At 41.2% G+C, this 21,919-nt stretch overlaps 1 protein-coding gene across 11 annotated transcripts in view; it reads right to left on the bottom strand.

Annotated features, from left to right (window-relative positions):
* lingo2 (leucine rich repeat and Ig domain containing 2) overlaps positions 1 to 21,919 on the bottom strand; it is a 336,136-nt gene that overhangs the window by 180,088 nt on the left and 134,129 nt on the right. For all 11 annotated transcript variants that reach the window (XM_079631509.1, XM_079631502.1, XM_079631507.1 and 8 more), the window contains one exon: positions 2,246 to 2,304. The gene's annotated coding sequence lies outside the window, so the exon portion shown is untranslated. The remainder of the gene's footprint in view (positions 1 to 2,245; positions 2,305 to 21,919) is intronic.

Below are 21,919 nucleotides of genomic sequence, written 5' to 3'. Positions count from 1 at the left end.
CTGCATTTACACTGCAGGTCTTGATGCCCAATTCCGATTTTCGGACTATATCAGATTTTTTTGACGACCCGCTTACATCGTCTTTTAAAAGTGACCTGTATCCGATATTTGCATTTACACTATACACTGCCGAAAAAAACCCAATGTAGACGTTCTGACCCGGAAAAGGAGGTAAAACAGTGCGATATGCAATGGATGCAGACAAAATTATTACCCAGTCTTTTGCTTTCTACACTATTTTCAAAGGTAAACAAAACATTGCTCTCATAAGGCGGTGAAAAAAATAGGAGAGCCCTGGTTGCAGCCTTTAGCGATTATCGCTGCTACATCGGTTCCGAGCGACGTTTGGATGCGGCAAAGGACTCAACCTCCGCATTACTCCACTGTGTTGATCCTTCGTCCTCCGTCGCGCGATCGCAGTTGGTGTCCACCTAAGTTGACATTTTTTAATGGCGTACGACTCGCATTTACTGGGGAATATCCGATTTGTCTGCTTACATGGCAGACGCAAATGCACGTATCCGATTCATATCAGATTTATTTCCACATATGAGTGAGGCCTGAAACCGATCTGAGAATATCGGAATCCATGGACTTTTTTCCTGCTTACACGTTCGCCGGTCATATCCGATCTGTGCCACATGAGAGGAAAAAATAATAGGCCTAACAGGCTTTAAAGTCATATTTCAGAGTGATACAGGATATTCAAGAAAAAAAGATTGATGACATACCAGAATGCAGTCAGATGCAATGTGAGCTGGCAAAATCAATGCCTAAATAACTATTTGGCTTTTGGTTAACACTGTCCAATAGTATGCACAGCCTATAGTGGCATCAGTGGGAAAGGAAAATAGTTTCAGAGGAACACATTTTGACAAATGATTACCAATAAAAACTACTTTTTGGGGGGAATAATACAAACTGATGAATCATTCAATAATAAGACCAGGAATGTGCATTAAGAACATAGATAGAGTGTATTTTAATCGGGTTACACTTCATTTCGATAATCCACTCAAGACATTCTACTAACTATAAGTAACTTATAAGCAAGATTTCTCATCTGGACTGTCCTCCCGGAGATTTCATCTGTGTACACCTCCCGATGTCTGTGTAGGACACACAACATCATGAGAGATCAGTTCCATCCAGCACACGGCTTGTTCCGCCTGCTACCATCGGGCAGGAGGTGCAGGTCTCTTCAACCCAGAACCAGCAGAATGGCCAACAGCCTCTACCCCCGGGCAGTTAGACTGCTGAATAAGAACTGTTCCCTTCTCACTCCCACACTGACTTAATATTTTCCAACAACTGCAATAACTGTGAACTGGACTTTGCATTGATGCAGCACACACTTATACACCTTTTCTTGTTGTTTACTTGTTGCTGTGCCCTGTTTACAAATTATGCCATTGTTGATCTCTTGCACTCTATGAAATTGCACTCTTTGCATCATTGCAATGATAATAAATTATTATTATTATTATTATTATTAAGCAACTACATGTCAACTAGCTCTCATTAATTTGCAACTACATGTCAACTAACTCACATTGGAGTATTATAGTAGACTGTTAGGTTAGGGTCAGGGTTAGGGCTAGTAGAAAATGCTCCATACCTGCGTGATGAATCCGATCTTCAAGCAAAAGGAGCTGGATGAAATATTTCAATGCTACCAATCCAGAATCTGATTTCTGACTTGTGATGCAGCCTGAATCATAATGACACCGTGTTCGTTTGTTGGCCAGAGGAGAACTGGCCCCCAGACTGAGCCTGATTTCTTGATTTTATTTCTCCATTCTGTCACCTGATGGATTTTGGGATCCTTGCCACTGTTGTACAATCTGGCTTGCTTAATATTCACTTAATATTCAACAATATTAATGATTTGACTGCGCTAACACTATTGTATGATAACTGATCTGAGCTTAACAATGACATCACTGTTTTCTGCAGAACTGATTTATAGATTAAATGAACTACTTTAATAACTGAGGATATTTACAACAGAACTAAATCAACACTGAACTGATTCCAGCTGAACAATGACACGGTTTTCTTTTAGAGATGCTCTAGTCTATACAGTGAAAATTATAAATTTTCTTGAAAAAGTGCTTAACCTCCACCCTCCAACTTATCCCAATTCCAATGTCTGTTTCCCAATTCCAATTCCAAATTCCCCCACAGAATGGATAGCAGCAGCAATCAAAATAATAAAAAAAGAAGATATAATATGATAACTTACCACACTAAAACAGAACGTTTTGGCATGGTCAACCAAGAGGCAGCAGAATAAGCCATGGCCTACAAGGAAAACATAAAAAAAGAGAAAATAAAGTAGAGGTTAGTTAAACTATAGTAGAAATCACTTCATTAGAAAAAAATCATTGTTAGAAATCTTGTCCTTTCAAAGCCAAAGATGGTGTGTGATGCTCGGTGAGCTGTGCTTCATTCATTAGATGATGTAGATTATGACAGAACCAGAGAGTGAGAACAATGGAGAGTGCTTTAGGATGCAGAAAAGAGTTTAAAATGGATCTTCCATGAACTGCATTAGAGAGAAAGTCTGTCCAAATCTTGCAGTACTCCTGAATGCCCATACTCAAAACAAAACACTTTTTGCACAAGCTAAAAAAAAATAATAAAAAAAAGAATAATCTTGGGACAAGACATTTTTTTCCATGTGTTTACTTGGGATCAATAAAACTAAGACAATGGAATCCAGTCAGTCACTGCCCTCCAAACAGTAAGCCAAAGGTAAACTAGCTTCGAGATTTTAAACAATGCAAGGTAAAGGTTTTTGTGATGAACTAGTTAAATCTACAATTAAGTCATACATAATGACAGCATTTATCTTTTTTGTTTATGTTCTGTTTAACAACGATCCAAAATGAACAAAAAGTACTCAAGCAGCACACTGTTGCTATGGTTACCTTCTCAGGTGAACGATTTTCTGTTCATGGACATCTATTAACCATTTGTAGAAACATCTTATAGAAGAAATCATACAACACCGCGGAAGAGATGAGTCGCTATGTTCCGTTATATAAAATATAGAAAATAACTGAACCATTTATCTATTCAAATATTCATAAATTCAGTAGCAACTGCAGATCGTGAACTGTAAGTGTAGGTTAAAGGATTTGTAAAGCCTCAGTAATAACGGCACAACTCTATTTGCTAACTATTGGCAGGAACAGTTTCCTGTCAGCCACCGCAATCCATTTCACATGAAAATAACCTGAAACATTATCTTCACACTGCTGCTTATGCCCTAGTTTTTTTTTACTATCAACATCATTACAACAGGTACATGTTCCTCAGGCATATATCAGAAATGAAATTCCCCTCTCTCATTAAAGGTAAACCGTTTTAAGCCACTAACAGATCCGGCCTATTGAGCTACTTTTCAGTGATGGTGGATGGCAGGCTTGTTCTTTATATGCACTTCTTAGACAAAAGCATCTCTTTGATGTCATTGTTATATTTGAAATAAACCAATAGAGTAAGCTGTAGGTAGAAGTGAAAAAAAGAAGCAGACTATTCGCTCTATAAAAAGCATGTATTATGATGGAAGTGATGTCTTGCGTTTCATTCAGGAGGAATCATTTTGACAGAGAACAGATCTTAACTTTTGAGTCAGTCTGAAGCTGGCAGTGAGTGACTGCAATATAGGAAAGATTTGGATATTAGAACACATGGAATTGGTGAGTAGGTTCCTCAGAGTGTTAAAAGGGAGAGGGCATAGAAAGTTGAAGGACACTAACAGAGACAAAGTTTGTGAGAGCTTTATAAGCGACGAGACTAGGGTAGTGCAATATTCTGGCACAAAAAGATATTGCAGAACTACAGATTTAAAGCGGTTATGCAACAGATAACAAAGTGCACTTTATATAATGAATGTTCATGTATAATAATGTTTTGACTCTCTGCAGGTTACATCGATAATTAACTAATACAACTCTTAATGGGTGAGTCATTTACTCATTCATTAAATTGAATCATTCAAAAATGACTCGCTCATACGTTAATGGGCTGCGTCTGAAATCGCATCTTGAGTAGGTACTTATTTTGAGTAAGTAATTACTTCAAACCTGCTAAAAAAGGACGTTCTATATAGTATGTGTGTATGAATGTAATCCGGACTACATTTGCCAAGTTGCCCTCATCACGTGACCTACAGCGTCAGTTGCATCGCTTCACTGTCATTAGGCTTGTTCGACTTCATGCAGCGTTGCGCAGACGGATCGGTTAGAAATGTTGTCCAACTTGAGACAGCGCCGACGCCACATCACTGTGAAGTATGGCATCAAAGAGAGTGATTCGAGAGCAGATGGTTGACTCAACCGGCGCAGATTCTCAAAAGCGGCTGCACAAGCTTTGCCGATGACACAGCTGTTTCACGATTGGCCAGATTTACCGCATGACAACGATCACGTGTGTTTCGTGTTTATTCTGACGCATTCAGTTCCACTAATGATCACAAACCTGTATTTTTATAACAGTAAAAGCTCTTTTGAGGTAGCCGTGATGTTATATTGTGTCATGTTCATCAAAATATAACTGATAAAATCCATAGACCCCAATTCATTGGCGTTTATATAGTATAGGCTTATGTTGAACTTGATTCATGTAAAAACAGAAATGAAAATGTCTCTAAAACATCTGTGTATTTGACAAATATTGCATTTGTTTCACTTCAGCTGTGATAAAGTGTGCACATACAGCACGTGCGTACGGGAAGCAGAAAGAGTCCGACTTCACGTCTCCGGTTTCAGCTCCTCTCCGACTGCAAGCTGCAACTATCGCCGATCGGTTACATTCAGCCGCATCTGAAGTCAAACACACCTACAGACAAATCCTCTCCCGTGGCCTTATGGGATAGTACAGTGTCCATCATATGCAGACTTCAGAATCTCGCCGGAAGTAGAACGTCATCCAGGTATTTTGTGCCCACCCTTTTATGAGAACTGTGAATTCGAACATATTTATTTTGTCACATACTGTTTTTCGCCTACTATACAATAGGGAAGTGAGCAGTTTCAATTGCCATGAGTGAGACATTTAATCATTCACTGAAGTCATTTGCTCAAACACAGTGATTCATTCAGCACGCACGGATGGATGGACGGACGGAATTATTTTTCATTACGGTAATGTTTATGTCCTGGAATATCTGAAGAATATATTTGGAAACACAATTTGATGCACATGAATCATCATGCTATTATGTTCAGTTTTATATGCTATTAAATAGATAAAAACTTGGTAATTCAATGACCCTGCATCCCACACATATTCAGTAGTGTATTTACAGTACCATCTGTTCAGTATCACGCAAGGAAATATAGCGCTAACTGTGCCGAAGCAGAAAACTCTGGTATGGAGCCAACTGTAAACTAGACTAATGAACAGTGTATCTGCTTGTATATGTAAGCTTTTCTGCTATCAGTTAACAGGAGTGAAAAGTTTGTCATTATGTAACGTTAGTTTCCATGTCTTTCTCTCAGTTATATAACCTGTACACAAATTGCAAGTCATTAATTGGTTCATTCCATCTTTTCCTCTTCTTTTCTTTCACTTTTATACACACACACACACACACACACACACACACACACACACACACACACACACACACACACACACACACACACACACACACACACACACACACACACACACACACACACACACACACACACACACACGTTGACAAGTAAAAATGAGTAGTTGTCCTAGTATTTATTTACAGGTATTCATCCATATCTGTCTGCTATGCTGCATGTGTACAGATGGTAATGCCCTTAAACCAGGCTTTTGCAAAAGCGTATAAATGAATTGGTGGTTTTCTCATGTGTGCTGGAAGCCTATAGACTTCAGCTAAAGCTTTCAACTCTATCTGTCCAGTTGCTGCTCCCCAAGTACCTCACTTCAACCTTTACCAGGACATCAACCCTTCAGCCTAGTTCGACTGGACTGAACTCTTTGCAAATTTTATGAGCCCATTCCACTCTCTCAGCTCCTATTTATTAAAATTCTTGTGAATTAAGGTAGCGGAAGTCACAAGGTCACTCCTTGATTTTGTATCTATATAATGATATAGCCAAGAACTCACCGCACCTTAACAACTGTCCATATGAGGGAAATATATTATTTTTAAAAAGTGTCAAGTGGGATTGAGAAAGGTCAGCATTGCCATAAAAACCCATTTAAGTTTTAAAATATTAAAATAAAAACAATTATTTTAAATTGTAATAATATTTCACACTATTACTGTTTTCACTATACTTTTAAATCAAACAAATGCAGCCTTGGTGAACATAAGAGACATAAATGATCCAAAGGCTCAAAAGCATAATATTTTTATACATACAGTATACAACAGACGTAGAGTTCAACAGACATTAATCTACTGATATATGTGCTGATATGTTTTGTCTGATGTTGTGAAAGTGTTACTATCTCCGAGTAATTTGTTTTGGAACAATTTGGAAATTTACGTACTGTAGCTGTTAAAGCCTTACAAAACCTAGGGGAAACTTGAAGCTACAAGTTGTCTCATATTGCCAGAAATAGTCATGTTTCACAGTCTCCCTCTGAAGCTAGACTTCACGTCTCCAAAATAGAATTATGTATCCCCAGGGTCCAAAAATAAACCTGATTCTCAGTTTGACTTTTGTCACCCTCCTCACATCCCTTTCGTTGCTAATCAAAAAAAAAAAGTCAATACGTTATCAAGCTTTGCCTGAGAAATCTGAGATGGACACAGTGGCAGCGCTCCTGCACACTCTTCACCTCAGGTCTTTGGAGCTATAAAGCAGAATGATTTATGATATTTATTCTCATAAAAGTCTACCATGCTGTCTAGAAGCCTCAGATCAGCTCACTAGAACGCCACTGATGGTGAAGCAGCAGTAAGTAAATACATGGCACCACGAGGCGACAGATAGCATTAGCATTAAGCGCTACCAACCGCCATCGATCAGTTCCGGAGACGCAAATCAGGATGCAAATTTCCAGTTAAACCTCGGGAACAGTCGACATCAAAGCAGCGCTCAAATGCACCCTGCGTGCCAGACTGCTGATGAAGATAACGTGTGACTGAGCGTCATTGGCTTTGTCTGAAAAACAACAGGAGCCATCAACTCAGCATCAATGCAGATCCACTTATGTTTGCATTCTTTTCTCACTTGTGAGCACCTGAACCTGCTGTGGTCTTAAATACAGAACACTGCCAATCAAAATGTTAATACATCAAACTCATCCCTAATGACATTTGTGCAAGTCTCAGCTGTGATGTAGATTACTGTACCATTTGCAGGTAAAAGACTACCTAAGTGACAATGGAGATGACTATTGTTTACAGACGCATTAGTATCTGGAACCATTTTTAAAATTGAGGGCAATTTTATCGGACTCTGATCTCGAGACGGTTATCTGTGCTTTTATTTCTCTTTACGTTTAGATTACTGTAACTCTCTTTTTACTTTTTGTAACAAATTATTTGATTCATTTATTATTTCATTTATTAAAAGTTATTTAATAACTAATTTAAGTTATTGTATTAATATTCAACAAGAAACATCTCTTAGTGACCCTTATTTTAATACAATCTACATCAATCTTGATTGCCCCTTGGATTTCAACAAGGTCCCCTTGTTGATTTGCATAACTATGTTAGTGGCGCTGGTGCTAAAACACAATCGTGAGCAAATAAACAATACTATCAATGGGCGCAATTCATTCTCGGTGAATTCCCTCCTCAATGTTCGCTGAAATAATTTCAGAATAAACCCTTTAAACCAGAGGCCTCAATTCACATGGTGAGAGGGGAACTTTAATTGAGTTGTCTGCTAGTTCCTAATAAACCATCTTGTGTGCTTTAGTAAACAGTGTCATATTTTCCCAGCGGATGTAGCTGACACATATTAGATCGTGTGAAAAATAGGCCACTGAATGCAAATCACCACCGCCTTTCCCACCACTTAAAAATACCTAATCTACTTTTTGCTTTTCCCCCCTCTTCGTGTAGAACATTGCACAAAGCTCAAGTAGAAAAAGTCATGTTGCTTAAAGCAATACACAATACTCTCACAGGCTGGCTTTTACAAAAAATAAGAAGAAACAAACTAATAAGAGTGTAACTGAGCCTGTGGAGGCTGTTTAGAAAGGTGCATGTTTCGTAGTGGGTTTTACGACATAAAAGGAATTAAAGTTTATTAAAGTCTGTCATCATTCACTCCAAAACTGTGTGGCTTACTTTCTTCTGTGGAACATAAAACGCAAATAACAAAACAAAAGAAGCTAAAAAATAACACCATAAATAGCATCATAAAAATGGTCCAAGTGTTCTGAAACAATGGTTTGTAGAGAGCGAAACAAACTCTTTCCCTGCCACTGTTTTTTTTCTTTTGCCAGAAGTTGCCCGTCAGCACCAGTATTTCTGATAATTTTCACAAAGCTTTCATGGACCCCAGAATATGTTGTATCTGATTTTTTTTTCGACATTTTGAACATAAAGCTTTTTTCTACATTTTGAACATAAAGCTTAGAAAATCACGTTTTGTTCAGAGACTACATAGGGATCAGATTCAGAACGATGATCAAAACATGGATAGAGTAGTTTGAGTCCTTCAACACTGCCAAACTTCACAGTCTTATACCTCTTCCTGGGTCGACATGTCATACTGTAATATTAGGCTGTTTTGATTTATATGAGGTATTAATTTAATATTTATTGACCAAATTAGCTTGCATGTGTGTAATCAATCCTTCAACCACTAGTATCTGCTTCTTCTTCACTTCATTTTTGAATCTGGAGATATTGAACTATTTCAGAAGATACATAATAGCATCCCCTACTGTATAACAGTAAAAACATGAATAATAAGATATGTCATATTCACGAACTAAACATTATTTTGAGTTAGATCTTTTCAATGAATCATTTAATATAGTTCACAAAACTGGTCTGAATGGTTTGTTTACAAATTTTACTGATCTGGTTCTTAACTCTTTCCATGCCATTGACAGACTTTTCCGGCTTTCCATGTTTTCGCTATTGGTAGGGGGCGCAATGACACATTTTGAAAGAGTACTGAATCCCCTGATCAAAACAGGTGGAGAAGAAGCAGAAACAAGCAATAGAATATGTAATCAGATGCATATGAATCAAAACTGCCTCATGTTACTGAATGAAATGTCGACCCAGGACAAGCTCTACGACTGTGAAGCTTTAAGGCTGTTTTCTTTCTGAATTCGATCCAGACTTAGTCTTTGACAAAAAAGCAATTTTCTCAGCTTTTTGCTAAAAAGTTAGTTTTTTTTAATGAAACTGACCCACATTCAAGTGTTGATAAAAAAAAAAGAATGCATGAAGCTAGAACAAACTTTTTTTTGTTCTTTTCACATTCAGAAGAGACACCAGCACATTATTCACTAAGTCATATGGGTTTGAAACAAAATGAGTGTAAGAATTTGAAACCTTGTATTTTGAGTTGTCTTTGCTTCATTAAAATAAGCATGAAGATTTAACTGTAACAAAAGAAGACTAAGCAGCTCTGGTGGAATCAGTGATGTTCCATAATTCATACCAGCAAACATCATTAGTAATTTATGGTGAGGCAACGTTGTGAATGTAGCTGTTAGCAAGAAGAACAAACACATTGGTCATATTTGCACATATTTCATGGTTTGGCAGGGGAAAAGCAACACAATTGTGCACTTTCAAACCTCTTAATGTCTTAACTGACTATATATATATATATATATATATATATATATATATATATATATATATATATTAAAGCTTTACTAAAATTATCTAGCTATCAAAAAACTTTTGTTTGAAAACAAAGGATCAAACAAACTAACAGATGGATTTGAATGGAAAATTTAAAATGTTTTTATTTATTTTTCTTCTGCAAGCAACATTTCCAGCTCTAAAGGACTCATGCTTTTATATAACACTGATCTATATAACTGCATACTCTTATTATTTTTGTGAACGAAAGTGTCAAATACACAATGTAATCTAACTCTAATGTGTTACCATCTGTTCAAGTGTGCCGTTATTAAAAGCAAGCTCCATTTTAGAGTAAAACAATGCCATTCAAATTCATCTTAATCAGTTCTGTGTAGCTGTGAGTTGACTTTGGTGTCAAACATCTAATTTAATGTGATATTATCACACTAAACCTGTTAAGTGATTCAGAACCTGCGATACAACCCATTCTGGCATCCTTTTCGAGAGCATGAAAGGTGAGACCGTGATCACTATCAGAAAAATAATAACGCTGATAATAATAGCATTGACGCAATTAAAGTGGGTATGACTGAGACAGGTTGTGGGAGGAGACTCCAATTCAGACGGGACTCGTCGGCTTTTCACTTTACATGCTAATGCAGCAAGCACTAGACCGGCAAAGAAAACCATTTGTATTTTTTTGCAATTAAAATGATTCTCCTAGTTCTCTTTCACTCCCGCCAGGTCTCTCTCTCTCTCTCTGGCACTGGTTAAGAGTCTGTGATGGCACTCAAAGTGAGAGAAATCTCCAGACAAATGAACAGACACATTGTCATCAAGTAAAAAAAGAGAAAATAAATGAATGTATGCCAGATGCTTTCATCTAAGTCCAATCAGCACTTTCCTAAAACAGAAGTTTGGGAAGGTGCATGGCATTTTTCTTTGTAGAAAGTCTTTCTAATTAAGTATATGTTCACTTATGAAGGAATATTACAACATAAAACTCATGCAAAATTCTCTTAATCTAGCCATGTCTTTTTCTTACTTTCATTACATTTCCTTCAAACATTTTTTTATACCCCAGTGGAGTGGAATATGTGAGCGCTGAAGTGTGGAAGCAGATTTCAGATCCCTCTCATCACACTCCATCACGAGTACAGCATATCAGCTCGCAACGCAATGCACATCAGCAAAAATTCACCACATGTTAAACACAGTGTTAAATGACTATTAGCACTCCAAATGGAACAATATTCCAAGTTTTAGAAAATGTGTAAATATATTAGCAGGTCTACGATCTAAATACAAACATTTCTATTACATATAATACATTTTTTAATAATTTTCTTGCTTGCTCATAAAGCTGCATTTATTTGATCCAAAAACCAAGTATAAACTGAAATATTCTGAAGTATGATTACAATTTAAAATAACTGTTTTACATTTTAATACATTTTTAAAAAGTTATTTATTTTTTGTGGTGGCAAAGCTGATTTTTTTTTTTTACCAGCCATTATTCCAGCCTTCAGTGTCACATCAAAATCAAAATCAGTCTAATATGCTGATTTGGTACTCAAGATTTTTTTAAAAATTACAATCACTGTTGAAAACATTTGTGTCCTGCGTAATATTTTTGTATAAACCTTGATCATTTTTTTTTAAGATTCTTTAAATAGAAAGATCAAAAGATACAACATTTGTTTAAAATAGTTTGTAACATTATAAATGTCTTTATTTTGTTAAATGTAATACATCCTTGCTGAATAAAACTATTAATTATTATTTCTTTATTAATTTGAAATCCTCAAACTTATACTGTATAGTGTGATGATTAAAATGGAAAGTCCACTTCCGCTTCATTTCACTCACATACTCAGCAATCGAGTTGCTGTCTAACTAAAGCTTGAAAGGCAAGATTATAATGAGATACGCAATATACTGTCACTGGTGAGTGTTAATAAGAAAATATGAGCAGCGTTCTATTAATTCTCCTGATGCGCTCTGGATGTTTGGCGGATCACCGCTGAGCTTAGTCATTAAGATCATTCTGGTGATGACCGAAGTGTCACTAATGATCTGCAAACATGCAAACAGCAGATGATGAAAAATGCTTGGAAAACTCTTGTCATAACACATTGAGCAAGCCTAAACGTGTCGTGGACCCAAATAAAGGACAACGAATGCATCATAAGTGAAGCAGTTGCATTTTCTAAGACCTTGGAAAACGTCTCGGGTTACGTATGTAACCCTTGTTCCCTGAGAAAGGGAACGAGACACTGCGTCGGTTACGACACTAGGGGAACGCCCTTCAGCGTAGCGCGTCTGAATTTATGAATGAAACCGAATCCAATCCTATTGGCGTTGCGTGATGACGTAGAGTGTGACGGCATAAGCGGATGTACACAAAAGCACGCCGGCACACAGGAATGTCAGCTTTTGCTATGAAGCAAGTGCTCCAGGCGGGGTGAGGTGTGGCGAACCGACGCAGTGTCTCGTTCCCTTTCTCAGGGAACAAGGGTTACATACGTAACCCGAGACGTTCCCTTTCGAGGGAACTCGAACTGCGTCGGTTACGACACTAGGGGAACGAGATACCCACTATACCACAACGAACCCCGCTCATCCTAGTGTGAAGCAGTCTTCAGGCACAACTTAGGACGAAAGCACTCGTGCACCGGGTGTAGAGGGAAGGTCCAGACTGTAAAACCTCATAAATGTGTGCGGAGTGGCCCAGCCAGCCGCCTCACATATGTCATGGATAGAAACCCCTGAAAGGAGGGCTCTAGAGGACGCCATGCCTCTGGTGGAGTGAGCCCTCACGGCCATAGGTGAAGGCAAATTGCGCACCTGATAGGCCAGGGAAATAGTCTGAACGATCCAGTTGCTGATGGTCTGTTTAGAGGCGGGAAGCCCCTTCTTGGGCGACCCAAAACACACCAGCAACTGGTCTGACTTCCGCCATGAGGAGGACCTCCGGATATAACACTGCAGTGCTCTGACAGGGCAGAGCAGATGAAGTCTCTCCTCATCCGCCGTCACGTGAGGTGGTGGATGAAATGCCTGCAGAACCATAGGCCGTGCCACATTAGATGGCACTTTGGGCAAATAGCCGGGCCTGGGATGTAAGATGGCCTTAACGTTGCCTGGAGCAAACTCCAAGCACCCATTGGAAATAGAGAGCGCCTGGAGATCTCCTACCCTCCTCAGAGAAGTAATGGCCAACAAAAAGACCACCTTAAATGAAAGGTTCTTGGCCTCAGCCGACTCCAGTGGTTCGAAGGGGGCCTCGGCCAGCCCTTCGAGAACCACTGCCAGGTCCCAAGAGGGAACCCTGGTGCGAGTCGCAGGTCTCATCCTCCAGGCTCCACGGAGGAAGCGTACGACCAGGTGATGCCTCCCCAGAGGACCATCACTCAGAGGAGCGTGGAAAGCCGCAATGGCAGCCACATAAACCTTGAGTGTGGACGGGGTAAGCCCGGCAGAAAAGCGGTCTTGGAGAAACTCCAGTACTGAAGCCACTGGGCAGTTAACTGGGTCCAAATCACGCTCTCTGCACCAAATGGAAAATACATTCCACTTAAGGCCGTATAACTTCCTCGTGGAGGGAGCTCTGGAAGTTAATATGGTTTCGACCACTCCAGCTGACAGGCCGGCTTCTAGGTACTGTGCCCCCTCAGGGGCCAGACCCACAGTTTCCACAGCTCGGGTCGAGGGTGGAGAACTAAGCCCTCTGCCTGGGACAGCAAGTCCCTCCTCAGAGGGATCTGCCATGGCGGGCCTGCCAGGAGTGAAATGATGTCCGAGAACCATACTCGGGCCGGCCAAAACGGGGCTACTAAGAGTAGACTGACTCCGTCTCGACGGACCCTTTCCAGAACTGCTGGGAGCAGAGCGATCGGGGGAAAAGCATACAGACGTAGCCTCGGCCACGTCTGTACTATGGCATCCAACCCCAGTGGGGCTGGGTGCGTGAGGGAGAACCACAGTGGACAGTGTGTCGTCTCTCGAGACGCAAACAAGTCCACTTCCACCGGGCCGAACCTCTCGCATATCAACTCCACCGTCTCGGGGTGGAGTCTCCATTCCCCGGGCCTCAGCCCCTGCCTCGACAGTACGTCTGCTCCCTGATTCTGGTCCCCCGGGACATACATCGCCCTGAGAGACGATAGTCTCCGCTGGGACCACAGGAGGATCTGATGCGCCAGTCTGCACAGAGGGCGCGACCTCAGACCCCCCTGGTGGTTCAAATAAGACACAACCGACGTGTTGTCGGTTCTCACAAGGACATGGCGACCATGGAGGTCTGGCAGGAAGCTCCTCAGAGCCCGGAACACCGCCAACATTTCTAGGCAATTTATGTGCCAAGAGGAATGATGGTCCTGCCAGAGGCCTCTCGTAAAACGGCCGTCCATGACCGCGCCCCAGCCCGTGAGGGAGGCGTCTGTCGAAATAGATACTCGGCGACATAACGCTCCCAATTTGGGACCCTGGGACAGGAACCAAGGCTTCTTCCAAATTGACAGGGAACGAAGGCATCTGTGCGTAACCCTTATCAAGCGGAATGGGTTTCCCCTCGGGGAAAACCCCTTGGTTCTCAACCACCACTGTAAGGCTCTCATGTGTAGCAGGCCAGAAGGTATCACGCTGGACGCTGCTGCCATGAGACCCAACACTCTCTGAAAGTGTTTGACAGTGACGGCCTGGCCTAGCTTTATCCTGGACACTGTGGTCAGGATGGACTCGATCCGAGCAGGAGACAACTGAGCCTGCATCGTGACCGAGTCCCACACCACTCCCAGGAACGTTGTTCTCTGGGCTGGTGTCAACACGCTCTTTTTCGTGTTGAGTCTTAACCCCAGGCTCTGGATGCGGGCGAGGACGACATCTCGATGCCGAATCGCCAGCTCTCGCGACTGGGCCAATATCAACCAGTCGTCGATGTAATTTAGCACCCTGATGCCCTCGAGCCTCAGGGGTGCTAGAGCTGCATCCATACACTAGGCCGAACGGAAGAACCCGATATTGGTAAGCTTCGCCCCCGAAAGCAAACCTCAGGAACTTCCTGTGAGATGGAAGGATGGAGATGTGGAAGTAGGCGTCCTTTAGATCTATCGTGACAAACCAATCCTCGGATTGAATTTGACTCACGATGATGGGAATAGTGAGCATCTTGAACCTGAATCTCCTCAGAGACCGATTCAGATGCCTCAGATCTAAAATTGGACGCAACCCTCCATCCTTCTTTGGAACTATGAAGTACCGGCTGTAGAACCCGGACTCCCTGTCTGGTGGGGGAACACACTCTATGGCCCCTTTTTCCAGCAGCGAGTGAACTTCCTGTTCCAACACTAGACCCTGCTCTGGGTGCACTGAAGTCCAGACCACCCCGTTGAATTTTGGTGGGCGGACCCGGAACTGCAGTCTGTACCCAGTTCTTACAGTGCGCAGGACCCAAGGAGAAATGTTCGCGAGGTTTTGCCATGCCTCTGCAAAATTCACCAAGGGAACCAGCCCCTCGGGGCTGGTGTCCAGTGTTTTGTGCAGGTCTTTGACGGCCCCCTGAAGCGGAGAACCGGCAGGGGAGAACCGACAATGACCCACAGTGTGCGAACCTGAACACTGACTGACTGCAAGCCCTCGGGGCAGACAGACCAGTGTGTGCTCGCTGGGAGCTAGCGTGTCCCGAAGCGTCAGAGACGGCGGGATACTGACGCCAGCTTCCCGAGGGCCCAGCGAGAGAGGGGACCACAATCGCTCTCTCTCGGGGGGGGCGGCCCTTTGAGGTCTCGTAAGAGCTAGGACCTCTTTCCCTTAGCCTTCCTGGACTGAAGGACGGTCCTCAGATCCGCCCTCTCAGGTGGCTGCGGGTACGAGCGACGTCTAGAGTCCCAAGCTTTTTTAGGGGGAGCTCTAGAGGCGACACTCGCTTTCTGTGCCTGGCGATGAGAGGAACTGGTAGACGGCTGTGGCTGTTCTCTAGCAGCCGCCCTCCTGGACCTTGAACGGCGAGGGAGATATTGTTTAAAAGCTTCGCCCTGCTTTTTAACATCCTGAAACCTGTCAACCACGGCGTTAACGGCTTCTCCAAACAGACCCGAGGTTGAAACAGGCGCATCAAGGAGGAAGGTCCTGTCCTTCTCCTTAATGCCAGACAGGTTGAGCCACAGATGTCTCTCCGTGGTTACCAGAGCTGACATGGAGCGACCGATGGCACGGGCCGTCTCCTTGGTAACCCGGAGGGACAAATCTGTGGCCCTGCGAAGCTCCGCAATATCCTCAACCGAGGGACCTTCGCCTTGGTCCATGTCCCTCAACAGGTCGGCTTGGTACGCCTGCAAAATAGCCATCGTGTGCAGGCTCGCACCAGCCCGACCTGCCGCCATATACGCTCTGCCCACCAAAGCTGATGTGGTGCGGCAAGGCTTAGAAGGCAGCGCCGGTGTCTTCAGGGATGACGCAAGGTCGGGTGAAAGGTAGCTAGCTAGTGCTTCCTCAACCCGAGGCATCATCCCGTATCCCTTATCCCTAGCCCCCACGACATTACTGTAGTTTAAAATCGGGGGGTTAGACAGGCGCGCAGAAAATGGCCTGTTCCAAGATTTACACAACTCATTGTGTAAATCCGGGAAGAAAGGGAGAGACCGGCGTGAAGGTTGCGTGCGGGGCTGCAGGAAGCGCTCATCGAGCTTGCTTTTAGGACGCGCTTCCTGCCTTTCCTGTGGCCAAGAAATATCAAGCTTGGCCACAGCCCGTGTTAAAACCTCCACTAACTCACCATAGCTGGGTGCAGGCTGAACAGTACTGTGTCTTTCACTTAGATCCCCCTCCTCAACATTAATCACATCTAATTCCTCGGAATCAGAGAGGTGTAAAACTGCATCATCCCGAGCGGGAGAAGCCGCGAGGCGGGCTCCCGAGCGGGGAATAGGGGAACCTGAACTCTCAGACGAAGAGTGGGAAAGTGCCTCGGCAGTCCCACTGTCGTCTAAAAGATCTCTCTGCGATCCCCACGATGCGAGGCGCCGCATTGCCTCGGCAGATGCGGGACCCGTACCGCGGGGAGAACGCATTTGGCCATCCTCGGAAAACAAAGCCAACCGAGAACGCAGCACTCTCACTGACATCAACTCACAGTGAGCGCAAGCAGCCCCCTCGAGAGCTGCTTGAGCGTGCTGCCTTCCCAGACAAGACACACACAATTCGTGTGTATCCCCAGCCGTGAGAAAGCGTGGGCATGGGAACACACATTTAGAAAACTGTTCACTTGCCATGATGAGACGAAATATAGGATATATACTTTCTTTTCAAATGATTCGCTAGTTCAACACACACACAGAGCGCTTGCTGAATAGTAAAAAGCTGACATTCCTGTGTGCCGGCGTGCTTTTGTGTACATCCGCTTATGCCGTCACACTCTACGTCATCACGCAACGCCAATAGGATTGGATTCGGTTTCATTCATAAATTCAGACGCGCTACGCTGAAGGGCGTTCCCCTAGTGTCGTAACCGACGCAGTTCGAGTTCCCTCGAAAGGGAACACTATAGTTTCAGTTTCACTCACAATCTCTGATCTTAGTAACAGGAAAAAGTGTTCAGGAAAAGGAGTTTGAATATGCTAATAGCTTATGCAAATGAGCCATTGGAACACTTATGTGTTCTACAATATGTCTCTACAATTTTAATTAACATAATACCTAAACAATTAAATCATATATTACCATATTAAAATGAAGACAACCTCAGGGATCCCAAAGATTGCCAATACATTTCTATGATTTGTCCATTACCTTTTCAGTCGTGTGTGATGATGAATTGTTTTATAAAGATTGTAAAAAGTAGCTGAAGGAATACTTAGAAGTAAGTATAACTAAATTACAACTTACTAAAACTTCTAAGAATATTTTATTCTTGCAAACCCGGAAATTACACATTTTTCTTATATTCCCAGGTTTTTACAGAACCAAGAGACCTCTGGAACCTGAACCTTTTTATTTTATTTTTCGTTCAGTTTTAAACCGGTCTAGCTGGTCTCCCTGTTTTATCAGGTCAGCCAGCTAAAACAGAGCAAAACCCCTCTAAAACCAGTAGATCAGACATGCCTGGCAAGACTAGGACACCAGAAAACTTCAGCATTTATCAGTACGATCCACACAAAGCCAACTAGAGCCAGCCCAACTATTCAATTACCAGCCGGCTACTAATTGCAAATAAGTATTTGTAAAGGCAAGAGATTAGCCGTTAACAATGAACAAAAGTCCACCGCAAACACTCATTAAAGCTCAGTATTTTCATTGTGATGATTTGGATGCAGTAGCACGATAAGCTTTTCATTTCTACGGTTCCGAAGGACCAACGGGCCGTCATGTGTCTGAGAGCGCGGTCGTCACAGACATAATCTGTCAAGGAGAGGACGAAGCTGTGTCTCGATATGGAATCGCAAGATATGGGGTTTTAAACAGGCAATAAATCACTGCAACAGCAACAAAATACAAGAAACAAACTCATGAATCATCCTGAAGACCCCGCAATGATCTTTTTCGAGCAAAGACACCATGTTAGCATATCGCTAGTCCATATTTACACACAGCCAGCCTATATGTGATATGCATTCATCTGCCATCCAGCAATTATCCACAGATCTGAAACCATTTCATCCAGAGCCTATTTGTCTTTTGTCATGTAAATCCTTGTTTGATATAGTCATGCTAATTATTAATTTATCTCTAAGAATATCCAATCCAGCGTGTCTTTACTTTTCTCATGTTTGTGTGAGTTTGGTGAGGCATTTTTTACCGGATAAGCATTAATGAATTATTAAAGAAGCTGAGGTCTTTTTTCTCCATGGAGGAAGTGGAGCCAGAAAGGAAGCTTCTGGGCTGTTTCCTGGAATGAAATGCACCCACAGCAAACAGACAATCTGCTTGCATAAGCACATTCATGTACAGTCACTGTCAACACTACTGGACTTGCAGTGTTTTTTTATTTATTATTATTATTATTATTTGTTCAATAAAATCGACTTTTACAGAGTCTTTCCTAACAGACACACAAAAATGCATATTCCCTCCCACGTCCTGCAAATGCTAAGTGCTTTTACTGTAGTCTCAGATTGCTAATTTGGATAAATTACAGATTCAAGTTTCACATTGAAGCTGTTTTGCACGGCTTTATTTACTTGGGTTAACTTCTTCTGCTTCTGTACTTTAGTTTTTCCCTTTGGAAACCCCAGACCGAAATGCGATACACGACAATTACATTCGGTTTAACACAGGGTGTTAAGAGCAATGATCCTCTGAATTCAGTGTGACAGATACACATTTACAGTTTTTCTTCAACCGATTTTGCACATATCTCTAAGCCAAGGTCAGCGATATTTCTCCAATTCAAGGTTCTTTCAAAACCGTTGAAGAAACAGCTCAGTCGAAAATTTAAATTCTGTAATTTACTCACCCTCATGTGGTTTCAAACCTGTATTACTTTCTTTCATTTGTGGAACACAAACAATTATATTTGGAAGAATGTTTTTGTCCATATAATCAAAATCAGTGGGGTCCAAAAAAGTATGGACAAAATGCAAATGCATCAAAAAAGATTTTAATTGCAATTCCGATTCCGCTGATCAATTTCGATTCCAATTTTGATTCCAATATGGTTAAAAAAGTTAAACCAAAAATGTAGATATCCAGTTAGATATCCAACATTTTTATGCTGTCTTTTTGCAACATTCTGTTGCATCTGAATACCATGGACAAAAACCAACAGTCTAAAGAACAACTAAATAATAAACTAGACTCATTTAAATTTCAAACTTTATTAAAGACAAGTATAGTCACCAATACATTAAGAACAAAAAAGCAAATTAGAAAATAAAAATGCAACTGAACAAAGTTTAATTGAAATTGAATGTAAAATAACACTGCATAGTTTTCTTTTTATAAATAAAATATAGAGGAATCCTTATTACATTTCCAAAAGTTATTCACTGAAGATCAGTGAGTGATTTTCTTTGTCTTTTGTTCTTTGATTAACAGTAATGACACCGACAACAGCAGGATTCTTAGGGTTATGTTAAAACCTAATGCATGGATCCAATATACTGTATCACATGCGTTTTCTTTCTCAACTGTTAACGTTTACTTAAGACTTAACCGGTGTTTATGAAGATCCTTTGACATTATTTTGTGTATATTTATCCGTTCAAGTGCAAAAAGACACAAAAGAGAACTCAATTCAGTATTCATGCTCTCTATGAAAGGTTGTTTTTTGTGTGCATGCTCTGGATGTGCCCAGCACAGAAAACAGAACACACACGCTGAATTGAGTTCTCTTTTGAGTCTTCTTGCGCTTGAATGGTTTAAAACCACATTGAATTGCGGACACATGAATCGATAAGTGGAATCAAACTTCCCCAACACTAATCACGTGACACCGAAGTCTGGAGTAATGGCTGCTGAAAATGTATTGACGTAATGGCTGCCATCAAAGAAATATATTACATATCAGAATAGAAAATATGACTTCAATAATTGCAGTAACATTTCACAATATAACTTTTTAATATTTACTGTAATTAAAAATGTACTGTATTTTTAATCAAATTAATTCAGTCTTTGTGAGCATAAGAGACTTAATTATTATTTAATATTAATAATCATAGTCAATTATTAAAGATAATCTTACTGACCTCAAGCTTTTGATTTTAGACTTTAGATTTGGTTCGACATGCTCGACATAAATGATGATCAATTGTTCACTAGGACTACACCTTTAACACAGACAAGACAAATTAAAGCCAAAAACACGTTGCATGTTGTCAAATGTCATTCGAATTCTTCACTTTTTTTATCACTGCAGATGTGAATTTAAAGAAAAAAACAGTGGAATTTAACCAAAAAAACGTTCACACAACTGTCATGACTTTGCCATGTATAAAATTTGAGAAAACTCAGAGCAAAGAAATAATGAGGACCCTAGAGGAAGAGTGAGGAGAAGAAGTAGTGTAGGAATGAGAAGAGATAGAGTGGGAGAGAAAGTGAGAGAGGAGAAGGAATAGGAGGAAGAGATGAAGAAGAGTGGGGAAGGGTAGAACGAGATGATAGGAGAGAAAGAGAATGTAGGACGAGGAGGAGAAGGCATTTAAAAAGTTGATGAAAGCGCAAGAAGAGATGGTTTACGAGAAGAAATGAGCAGTAGGAAGAAGCGGAGAGCCTCAAAGAGATGAGAGTCAGTCTAATTGACTATTTAATGAATTATGGTTTCTAAATAAGTGCAACTAAATGTGGTCAACAAGGATCCAGCATCCCCATCTGCGCTGTCAGGGAACCGTACAATATTGCAAGACTGATTTCTTTCACAGTCCTCATCCTCTTTCCACAGGAACAATCTGAAGCAAAGGGTTTCTTGTGGTTTAGGACAATGTCCAATTCCACCACTCAGTCATGGTGTGTGTGAGTGGTTTATTGTATAATCACTTTACACCATACTCTCCATTTTTTAATCCATTTGAGGAGCTCTTCTCCTCTTGGAGATGGAAAGTGTTCGACTGCAATCTTTGATAAAGTAACTGTACTCCAAACAGTTGAAGAGACTCAAAGAGATACAAATGCATGTGGGAAATATAAAAAAATAAGATTTTTTTTAAATAATCCAGTCATGCTGTTAAGGATTATACTGGTAAAATTGTGCTAAATTCTGTATTTTGATGCCACTGACCTTAGTTTGACATACGTAATATGTCAAATCATTTGAGGAAACCTGTATCAGTAATCACGATATGGCACAATCCTGTGGTGACATGTTCATTTACTCTAGGCACATTCTGTTTCAAAGGATAAGATATTTGCATGCAAATTCTTCGAGAAATTAGGAATGAAGCATAGCCTGATAGTTTTGGCTCTCAGTTATAGGTTAATCTGTTCTACCCAGAGGCATTCACGTTTCAGGATTACACATTCCCAGGCCCAATCCAGGCAGAGGAAGACAGGCAACATGAATGCCAATCACGTCCGGAAAGTGGAAAGATGTGATTCGCCTCACAACGAGTTCTGCATGAAATGCGGGAAGCTGTAAAAGGGGTGCTGATAAGACACAGGTGAGCTGATAAGCCATCAGCTCTCTCTCCTATACTCGCCTTTTCTCCTACCCATCATCCTCATTTCCGATCTTCATTC

This window comes from Phoxinus phoxinus (genome assembly GCF_949152265.1).
Source record: "Phoxinus phoxinus genome assembly, chromosome: 12".
NCBI lineage: Eukaryota > Metazoa > Chordata > Actinopteri > Cypriniformes > Leuciscidae > Phoxinus > Phoxinus phoxinus.
The sequence above is the reverse complement of the archived record's forward strand: the minus strand, read 5'-3'. Positions and strand labels throughout refer to the sequence as shown.